The 11,744-nt window shown below is 35.8% G+C and overlaps 1 long non-coding RNA gene across 6 annotated transcripts in view; it reads right to left on the bottom strand.

Annotated features, from left to right (window-relative positions):
• The window catches only part of LOC147374287 (uncharacterized), a 272,383-nt gene that overhangs the window by 62,620 nt on the left and 198,019 nt on the right, over positions 1-11,744 (bottom strand). For 3 of the 6 annotated variants that reach the window (XR_015163234.1, XR_015163236.1, XR_015163232.1), the window contains one exon: positions 4,777-4,932. The exons of the other annotated variants lie outside the window; for them this stretch is intronic. This is a non-coding gene — a long non-coding RNA (uncharacterized LOC147374287). Of the gene's footprint in view, positions 1-4,776; positions 4,933-11,744 lie in introns of those variants that run through there. 6 annotated transcript variants of the gene reach the window in all.

An 11,744-nucleotide genomic window follows, 5' to 3' on the forward strand; every position in this document is an offset into this window, starting at 1 on the left:
AGAGTGCCTGATGAACTATGGACGGAGGTTTGTGACATTGTACAGGAGACAGGGATCAAGATCATCCCCATGGAAAGGAAATGCAAAAAAGCAAAATGTCTGTCTGGGGAGGCCTTACAAATAGCTGTGAAAAGAAGAGAAGTGAAAGCAAAGGAAAAAAGGAAAGATATAAGCATCTGAATGCAGAGTTCCAAAGAATAGCAAGAAGAGATAAGAAAGCCTTCCTCAGCGATCAGTGCAAAGAAATAGAGAACAACAGAATGGGAAAGACTAGAGATCTCTTTAAGAAAATTAGAGATACCAAGGGAACATTTCATGCAAAGATGGGCTCAATAAAAGACAGAAATGTCATGGACCTAACAGAAGCAGAAGATATTGAGAAGAGGTGGCAAGAATACACAGAAGAACTATACAAAAAAGATATTCACTACCCAGATAATCACAATGGTGTGATCACTGACCTAGAGCCAGACATCCTGGAATGTGAAGTCAAGTGGGCCTTAGAAAGCATCACTACGAACAAAGCTAGTGGAGGTGATGGAATTCCAGTTGAACTATTTCAAATTCTGAAAGATGATGCTGTGAAAGTGCTGCACTCAATATGCCAGCAAATTTGGAAAACTCAGCAGTGGCCACAGGACTGGAAAAGGTCAGTTTTCATTCCAATCCCAAAGAAAGGCAATGCCAAAGAATGCTCAAACTACCACACAATTGCACTCATCTCACATGCTAGTAAAGTAATGCTCAAAATTCTCCAAGCCAGGTTTCAGCAATACATGAACCGTGAACTTACAGATGTTCAAGCTGGTTTTAGAAAAGGCAGAGGAACCAGAGACCAAATTGCCAACATCCGCTGGATCATTGAAAAAGCAAGAGAGTTCCAGAAAAACATCTATTTCTGATTTATTGACTATACCAAAGCCTTTGACTGTGTGGATCAAAATAAACTGTGGAAAATTCTGAAAGAGATGGGAATACCAGACCACCTGACCTGCCTCTTGAGAAATTTGTATGCAGGTCAGGAAGCAACAGTTAGAACTGGACATGGAACAACAGACTGGTTCCAAATAGGAAAAGGAGTACGTCAAGGCTGTATATTGTCACCCTGCTTATTTAACTTATGTGCAGAGTACATCATGAGAAACACTGGGCTGGAAGAAGCACAAGCTGGAGTCAAGATTGCTGGGAGAAATATCAATAACCTCAGATATGCAGATGACACCACCCTTATGGCAGAAAGTGAAGAGGAACTAAAAAGCCTCTTGATGAAGGTGAAAGAGGAGAGTGAAAAAGTTGGCTTAAAACTCAACATTCAGAAAACGAAGATCATGGCATCTGCTCCCATCACTTCATGGGAAATAGATGAGAAAATAGTGGAAACAGTGTCAGACTTTATTTTTCGGGGCTCCATTATCAGTGCAGATGGTGACTGCAGCCATGAAATTAAAAGACGCTTACTCCTTGGAAGGAAAGTTATGACCAACCTAGATAGCATATTGAAGAGCAGAGACATTACTTTGTGAACAAATGTCTGTGTAGTCAAGGCTATGATTTTTCCAGTGGTCATGTATGGATGTGAGAGTTGGACTGTGAAGAAAGCTGAGCGCCGAAGCATTGATGCTTTTGAACTGTGGTGTTGGAGAAGACTCTTGAGAGTCCCTTGGACTGCAAGGAGATCCAACCAGTCCATTCTGAAGGAGATCAGCCCTGGGATTTCTTTGGAGGGAATGATGCCTAAGCTGAAACTCCAGTACTTTGGCCACATCATGCAAAGAGTTAACTCATTGGAAAAGACTCTGATGCTGAGAGGGATTGGGGGCAGGAGGAGAAGGGGACGACAGAGGATGAGATGGCTGGATGGCATCACTGACTCGATGGATGTGAGTCTGAGTGAACTCTGGGAGTTGGTGATGGACAGGGAGGCCTGGCATGCTGCGATTCTTGGAGTCGCAAAGAGTCGGACATGACTAAGCAACTGAACTGAACTGAATTGAACTGATGCTCAGATCAGCAAATCTTTACTAATATGATCAGAAGTTATAGATCACAATTATTACTGTCATTGATTTTTATTATATAACTTCTATTTCAAGTGTCATTTTACCACAGATTTGATGTTGTCTCCATCTAGAAACAATATTTAGATAAACTATATCATTAATATTATTAAATTTACCAAAGCATTTTGTCCTCAATATTCTAATTTTTAGAAATGTTTATTTCATCTATCTTTGTGTATCTGATTCTAACTAATTTTCTCATTATTTGAATATATGACAATGTATTTTGTTTCCTTTACATGAGTGGCATTTGGCTAAGGCTACATCACACTTAGTAATCTAAAAATTAAAAATACTTATTTTAATAGTGCATGCTATAACTTTTGAAATATTTAATTATTTGAAGAAAAACATGAACTTACAATGTATTTTTATAGAATAAATGCACAAGAAATGTTATTCTATATCAAGCTTGCATAGTCTCTATAGTATTACATATTTCATGATATTTATACGCTTATATTAATAATAATTGTCAGCATCTTATGTAGGACAAAAATATGCTATAAATTTTTCTCACAGTTTGGAGTAGTAGCTCTTGAAAATAATATTTGTGGAAAATATAAATTGTTTACATTTAAATTTTATACCTAAAATTTATGTAAATTTATGTAATGATTGCAGCCATGAAATTAAAAGATGCTTACTCCTTGGAAGGAAAGCTATGGCCAACCTAGACACCATATTAAAAAGCAGAGACATTACTTTGTCGACAAACATCCATCTAGTCAAGGCTATGGTATTTTCAGTAGTCATGTATGGATGTGAGGGTTGGAGTATAAAGAAAGCTGAGCACCAAAGAATTGATGCTTTTGAACTGTGATGTTGGAAAAGACTCTTGAGAATCCCTTGGACTGCCAGGAGAATCCAACAAGTCCATCCTAAAGGAGATCAGTCCTGGGTGTTCATTGGAAGGACTGATGTTGAAGCTGAAACTGCAATACTTTGGCCACCTGATGCGAAGAGCTGACTCATTTGAAAGGACCCTGATTCTGGGAGAGATTGAGGACAGGTGGGAAGAGGACGACAGAGGATGAGATGGCTGGATGGCATTACCGACTTGATGGACGTGAGTTTGTGTAAACTCCGGGAATTGGTGATGGACAGGGAGGGCTGGTGTTTTGCGATTCATGGGGTCTCACAGAGTTGGACACGACTGAGCGACTGAACTGAACTGAACTGAACTCTCATAAATGAAAAGACATTAACTCTCCCAAGATAAATTTTGAGATTAAAGAATACTTTATTTGCACAATATTTCATAGTTTTAAAATCATTTTTGTCTCTATTGTGCCATTTAGTCCTCATAGCAATCATGTTAAGTGGTCTAGATTATCATGCCCATTTTTCAGAGGAGAGTACTGAATGTCAAAGCAAGTGAGTGCTTTACACATGTCAGCAAACCCTTCAAGTGGCAGTGCTGAAGCAAAAACACAGTTTTCCTGTATCCAAGTAAAGCACTGTAGTTGGGTAAGGTATACCTTCCAAAATCTGGCAAAAAACATTCTAAAAAATAGATACTTTTCTAGGAGAAATAACGATCCCACTTTGATTCCTATTAACTTTAAAATCTTTAAAAACAAGACAGTTCAGGTTTATTGGGAAGTGCAGGAATATGTTTTGGAATGTGGACTCTAAACACAGAAAAACAATCTATTTAGAAAGATCTTCCCAGTGAAGGCCAATGAAAAGCGAGACAAAAATGGAAATAGGGAAGGGCAGGGACCAAGGGTAGTAAGCACTATAATCTTGAACACTTCTTATTTTCATTGTTCTAATTATATTTCATATTATAAAAGTTAATATTGCAAAAAATCATTTTTAAAATTGCATAAAGCATTCACTCTAGTACCTCATCCAGTTAAAATTTTAAAATAAAAGAAAAATGCAATGTTTTAATAATGCCAAAGTACAATTTTAAAAGTTTTATAGTAAAATTCAAATCTTCCCTGAAATGTTGTCATCCATTTAAATATGTAGTGAGGGATATATGGCACATATTATATATATATATATATATATATATATATGTACCATATATATGGTATATATAATATATTACAATTATAATCTACTCTCCATTAAATTTATAGTTCATAGCATTTTAAGCATAATTATTACATTAAATAAAATTTTAAATGCCTCAAAGACAAACATTCAATAATAAGTAACCCTTAACAACTTCCAATATTTAGTCTTAAACATTTCTGATAATCTGTTTATTTTGTTGACCACTGTTCTTTTCTAATCCATTGTATTGCAGTAAACTTTCCACCAATAACAGGGGAATAGGAGGGAAAATTTATCCCTTAAAAAGGGTTAAGAGAGATGTCATTATCCTGCTGAGCTTCCTTTCCACATTCTTTCCTACCAAAATTATAAAGTTCTCTCAAAATTGAAAAGGCTGGCTGATAATGTTTATGATTGATATAGTGGGCAAAAAAAGCACCACTGTCATCAATCTTGCCTATCTCTATGAAGGTTATTAGTAGGAAAACTAAAGCAACTTTTCAGTCTAGTATCCCTAGGTATGAGAGTTCCTCACTCTATAACCTTCCTTTCTACTCTGTGTCTAAACACAACTACTAATCATTCCCTTCAGTATCAAGAAAGTGACTCAAATGAGTCAGATGTGCAATAGTAATCACCCATGGTTGAGTAGAATGATTTTAGGTCCAGGATCTTATGCCTCAGGTGCTTCTTCTTCTTCTTCTTCTTCTTCTTTTTTTTTTTACTGTCAACCATTTTTTAAAGTCTTTATTGGAGGAAATGACAGTCCACTCCAGTATTCTTGCCTGGGAAATCCCATGGACAGAGGAATCTGGTGGACCATAGTCCAGGGGGTCACAAAGAGTTGGACAGGACTTAGTGACTAAACAAAAAACAAACAATTGAATTTGTTACAATATTGCTCCTGTTTTTTATGTTTTGGTTTTTTGGCCATGAAGCATGTGGGATCTCAGCCCCCTGACAGGGATCAAATCCATACTTCTACACTGGAAGGCGAAATCTCAACTACTGGACAGCCAGGGAAGTCCTGCATCTTAGGTTTTCAGGTTACCCTGTTATCATTTATTGAATGAGTGAGTGAATGAATGAGTATTGGGTATTTGAAACAAGCATAGTCAAACAGATGTGCACACAGGACATCTCAACCCCTCAAACCTCAAGCTGCTGCTAAGTCGCTTCAGTTGTGTTCGACTCTGTGCGACCCCATAGACAGCAGTCCACCAGGCTCCCCCATCCCTGTGATCCTCCAGGCAAGAACACTGGAGTAGGTTGCCATTTCCTTCTCCAATGCATGAAAGTGAAAAGTGAAAGCGAAGTCGCTCAGTCGTGTCCGACTCCTAGCAACCCCATGGACTGCAGCCTACCAGGCTCCTCAGTCCATGGGATTTTCCAGGCAAGAGTACTGGGGTGGGTTGCCATTGCCTTCTCCGCAAACCTCAAGCACATCCCTTTAAAAACTCTTAGGAAACTCTGTTTGGCACTGTTAGCAAAAAGAGGCTGCAGTTTAGATCAACAAATTCAGTTCTACTCATAAGTGAGTTTGCTTTAACCCAAGACTCATTTTTAAAAACCCCTCCAAATAAAAATAATTATTACTTAATGAACTCCAACTATATGCCAGGAATCTTAAAGATATTATCTCACTTAATTCTCAGGATGAATCCTTAGAGAAAATATTAAGCCTATTTTACATAGAATATACAGGGTTGGAGAGATTAAGTAGTTCACTGGACTGACACAGTTAGAGAAGTAGTTAAGATGCCTTCTGAAAATCTAGGTTCCTATTAGTCTAAGTTCTTTCCTCTCAATTGCTCCAACAGTCTGATTTGAGTTTCTGAAGTCAAAAGAGGAGACTCTAGCTAAAAACTAATAGCTGAAACAAGAATGTAATATCAAACTTCACATCATAAAGGGTTAGGTTTCATTTATATGAATTTGAAAAGAGTTCCTTTAGCTTTGTTTTATGAACCTATGATACCTATTACTCTGTGAAGAATAAATAGGAAGAGGTATTTCCATACATACTATGGATCAGTTTACTCCTATTGTTAATCTCTGTATATATAATTGGCAGTATGTCCCTTTCAAGGTTACATTTAGCACCATTGAATTTGTTTGTTTGTTTGTTTGTTTTTGAGTCCCATCCACATGTTATGAATCATTCTATGTATGGCCTCGTGTATACTCACCCTCGACAATGGCTGTCTTTACAAAAATAGATAAGAGGTTTACAACATTCTGGGCATTAGTTATGTTTTTGATATAAGTGATCTCAATGATTTTCTCAACAACCATGGTTATTACTATTAAAAGTATATGTTTTATTAATATATTGGAGCTTTCCTGGTGGCTCAGACATTTAAGAATCTCCCTTTAATCCAGGAGACCAAGGTTTGATTCCTGGGTTGGGAAGATCCCCTAGAGAAGGAAATGGCAACCCCCTCCAGTATTCTTGCCTGGAGAATCCCACAGAGAGAGGAGCCTGGCAGACTATAATCCATGGGGTGTTACACCACTGAGTGACTAACACTTTCACTTTCTTTCATTAATATGTTGAGTTAAATAATATATAAGAGACTGAATCAGAGGTAGTTAGTGATGGAACAAGACTTGAAACCAAAACTATCTAATATTTAACAATCAAAATAAAGGACCTAAACCACCATGCCAGTTTTCCAAATTTCCCTTCTTCCTATACTACCTGCATTGTTTTTTGCCATGTCCCAAAAAACAGAAACAGTATAATATTTTTACATTGATCTTAGCCAGCTAATTTTTATCTTAATATATTCATATTTAAGAGGAAACTATCATTAAGTGGAACACTGATATTATTTAACACATAGAAAGTAACCTAAAATAAAGATGTAACTATAAAAGTTTTTTAATGTCAATTATTCATATATTTCTGGTGGGAATATAATGTGACAGAGCCATTTTGGAAAACAGGTTGACAACTTTCATTAAAACTAAAACACATTTACCAAACAATCAAGCACTCTTATGCATTTATCTCAGATAAATTAAAACTTATGTTCAAGACCTGGAATGATTTTGGCAGTTCAAAAACAGGAAAATTCAAATGTCGTTCAGTGAGTGAACAAAGTTAACAAACTTTGGTACAACCATATCATGGAATACTACTCAGCAATAAAACAGAGCAAACTAACGATGTAGCAACAATTTAGATGAATCTCTAGAGAAATCATGTTGCAAGGGAAAAAGCCAATCTCAAAAGGTAGCATTCTCTGTGATTACATTTACATAATATTCTTGAAATAATGTAATTAGAGAGATACAAAGCAGATTAGTGGTTGACAGAAATTAGAGTCTGAATGTGGAGTGGGTAGAGAGTAGAAGTTTGGGGGTGCTGGAGATATAAATAAGGGATATAACATAAGGGAACTTTATGGTGATGGAATAGTTCTTCATTTTTTTACGGTGGTAGTTACACATGTGATAAAATTGACTAGAACTGTACTCACATACAAACGAATATATGTATGACTGGCCAATCTCAAGCTCTGTAAATTCTACTAACACCAGCTTCATGGCATGGATATCTACTGTTGTTAGATAAGATGCTAACATTGGAGGAGGGAGAGTGTAGGGTGCACAGGACCTTCCTATACATTTTCCCCACAAGTACCTATGAATCTGTAACTATTTAAAAATGTAAAGTTAAAAGAAACAAAGAAAAAACTGTCCATAACTGTACATCCTAAATATCACCTTTGCCACCAGCAGCATGTGAACCATACTCTGCTACACTGGACTCCGCTTATGCTGCCCCTTTTCCTTGTTCACTTGATTGACATCAGATTCTAACTCAGCTTCTAAGCCTCTCTTCAAATGCTGCCACCTCTGTGGCTTCCCTTTTTCTCTCTCCAGGGCAGGCTCAGCAAAGCCCCTTCCTGTTTTCTCATTGTACTTGATACGCATTTCCAAAATAGCAGTTATGTTTCTTGTACTTTTCTTAAAATCCATCTATCTTCCTTTAAACTCTAGGAACCTTGGTGGTATTTCTCCAGTTTTTTTCCTCTGACATTATTATTGTTGTTGTTCAGTCTCTAAGTTGGGTCCAACTCTTTGCAACCCCACAGACTGCAGCATGCCAGGCTTCTCTTGTCCTTAGACTATTAATTCTTAATAAATAAAATCTATATAGCCTTGGTGGGAATTCTTACAGCAATATGGACATCAACATGTCATAAGGTTACAATTTTACAAAGCGCAAGATCCCACTGATTAAAGTAGTTTTCTTAAAAGGACTTTATTTGAATGTAAGTATGGGTGTATATGTTCACCTGTCTCCAGGAATACACACACACACACACACACAAGTACAATAGCAATACTATGGGTATAGCCAGGTAAACAGTATTGTTATTAGCCCCTTTTGCTATCTTTAATTATAAACTTCCTTGAACTCAACCCAGTGCAAAGCACTTAATAACTTGAATGTTAAAGGACAATTTCTTAGTGATTTTTAGACTCTCAGTTTATATTTAAAGAAATAATAATTTCATGGCATATTTTTTTAAATCAAATCTACTAGTTACTCTTTAAAGGCAACTGATCCTTACATATTTATTAAAAAATATAAACTGACTTGGCCCATTTATTTTGATAAAAATAAAATACCAATAAACAACTAAATGGGAGTATTAACATTGATGGTCCAATATCCTTCATACTTAGTGAACTGTGAGGATATATTCTCAAAACTAAGTGATGTTGAAAAAAAGCATGTTTTAGGATTAATTATAATACATGCATTTTCTTGATTTATTTTAAAAAGTATTTATTTTATATCATAAAAAAGAACATAGCTATTAAAAAATCTGGAAAGTAAAGAAAATCTGGAGAAATATTATTTCCATCAGCTTACTACCTAGAGATAACTATTATTTGCATGTCAGACTAATGTCCCCTATCATTTTTTTCCAAACTCATCTCTAAAAATAATTGTAAATATAAGTAAATACATTCACATAATATACATATACAATATATTTTATTATAAGTACTATTCTTAAGGGCTTCCCTGGTGGCTCAGATGGTAAAGAATCTGCCTGCAATGCAGGAGACTTGGGTTCGATTTCTGGATTGGGAAGATCCCCTGGAAGAGGGTATAGCAACCCACCCCAGTATTGTTGCCTGAAGAATCCCCATGGACAGAGGAGCCTGGGAGTCTACGGTCCATGGGGTTGCAAAGAGTCAGACACAACTGAGCAACTAAGCACAGCACAGCACAACACAACACTTTTCTTAAGCAATAACTTATTAAACTTATTTTCTTATATGTTCAGTGCTTGAGAATCAATTTACACAAATCATCTCCCATTCTCAACCTTTCTAGGATGGTCTTATTGTACCAATTGTATAGATAAAAAAATCTGAGGCTCAGAACAATTATATAAGATGCTCAACTTCAAATAGCTTGTCTATGGCTGTCATGGACACATACATACTGTTTTGCTTACTCACCATTGATTCTACTGGGAACAGAATCTAAAGTTTTCTCTTGGGGGAACTACCGTGCTTTGCCTTAATTGCAGTGGTTTAGAGGGGTCTGACCATACTCTCTGGCTTCTAAGTGTGTACACAGTCCAGATGCCTGTACTCAGACCCCTGCTTCTACCTTCTCCCAATAAATGATTTAGAGATGGGCATACAACCTAGGTCAATTCACTTCCCACCTTATCAAAAAAAAAAAAAAAATTGGCTTTATCTCTTATTAATGAACCCAGTCTTAACCCTGAAAACTTGGTGTTCTCATCTTATCTCTCCAGCTCCTGATTTTGGGTGTGACTTTAGGAATTTTAGATTTGGTCCAACCTTCCTGAAACCCAACCCTGAGGCCATTGATAACTGCTTAATTTGAAATGAAACTTTGATCAACTACTTCAGTCTTGACTAAAATCTTTATGTAAACAGTGTTAGTGCCCTTTTAGAAGAAAGCAGATAATCACTGTGGCCAAAGATAACAGAACAGAGGAAATATTGGGCAAAACTCAAATCTGGCTTGCACTGGAATAGAGACTATATACATACACACATACAAGACAAAGCTGAAAGCTGACATCAGTTCTTTAGTGAGAAGAGTGTTGGTAATTATTTCAGGAACACAGTTCAACCAATGTGTAGTATATCTAAGTCAACTGTAAAATTAAATCCATATTGTGCTTATTTTGTGGTTTGGGTTCAATCATTCCTACCAAACTTACACAATGTTTATAAAGGTCCAAGTAACAAAAACACCACAGACATAGTAAGAGAGATCTGGCCAATTTAGACTGTCCTTGATTATGAAATAAGATTCTGAGGCTCTGTGTGGGCAAAACTAGAGATGGTGATATTTACTCTGAAAAACAAAAGAGTTATTAAAGTTATATAATATGTAAATTTTAAAATTGTATCCCAAATTCTTGGAGACATGTCTGGGAGAGAATAAATAAGGGATTGAAATCTTTACAGCAGCAATATTCAGAAAGCTCTCTTACACAGACACTAAAATCAACTTCTTTCCTGGATGAACCTCAACTTGCATAAGTACATATTCTCAAAAACTGAAAAATCATCTTGCATGGTTTGTTACTGATTTCCTGGAACTCCCTGCTGAATTTTTTTCCCATTTCTAGTTTGAATGTTTGCTTTGGGAAAGTTTTGGCACCCTAGAAGCATTTAAATGCTATATTGCTCTTTATTCATAGAGTATCAAACTGTGTTTTTATGAATAAAAACATATCTTCACAAGAGATGAGACACATCTGGAGAACAATACAAGGAGCTATGTGCAAAAGGAAGTATAATCTCTCCCCTTCCCTTATGTTCCAACATGAAAATACAGAGAAGACAGAAACAAATGATTATTTTATTAAACCTAGACTAGCTCTTTAAGCTCTGAGTGTTGAAACATGTATATTCTATATGCTCTTACATTGTAAACAAGGAGTTTCTTGATTGTTCTTACTTTATAAATCTGTTAGAAAAGCTAAAAATTAGCTACAGTATTTTTAAATGTAGAATTTAAATAGTTTTTTTTTCTTTCAAATATGCCATTTCTTTATTTTTATTTCAAAGTAAAATCTCACAGGAAAGCTGAGTCTTCTGCTAAAAGGGTTAATATTTTCTTCTGCTGAACAGTATATATTTAATATGCAAGTATATTTGATGTTCATTGACAGAGTCACAATAGGAATGATCTTGCTTTATGTACCAGTTACAAGGTTTAATATCATTATACTGCATGCAATATTAGTTTTTATTAGTCGCTATTAACAAGATGCTTTCTACTTGAATTCTCATTTACTTGTTCAATGTAAAAATTATCTTTGTAAAAGAGAAAAACACATCTTCAAGTGTCAGCTATATTAAATTAAAGAACTGTTTACTCTTCCTAAGAAAAGCATATGTATCTAAATAGGCATCTTTTACCGTTTGCATAGTAGATTGGAAATTAGCATTTTTGTTCATTTTCCTATGTATGCACAGTGCCTGGAAGAGTAATACTCCATGCATATCAGATCAGCCAGCCTACAATTTTTGTGCAATATATTATTTGGCAATCTAAAATTTGTAATTTGCATGAAATTGCTTAATTAAAATACAGTCACTCAGGGTATTAATTTCTCTGTCTGGCAGTTCAATGTACTAAAGGCGGGCTACAGA

The sequence above is a fragment of the Bos grunniens genome, chromosome 4 (genome assembly GCF_055505025.1).
Source record: "Bos grunniens cultivar Pamir isolate PY7600 chromosome 4, Bosgru_T2T1.0, whole genome shotgun sequence".
Classification (NCBI taxonomy): domain Eukaryota; kingdom Metazoa; phylum Chordata; class Mammalia; order Artiodactyla; family Bovidae; genus Bos; species Bos grunniens.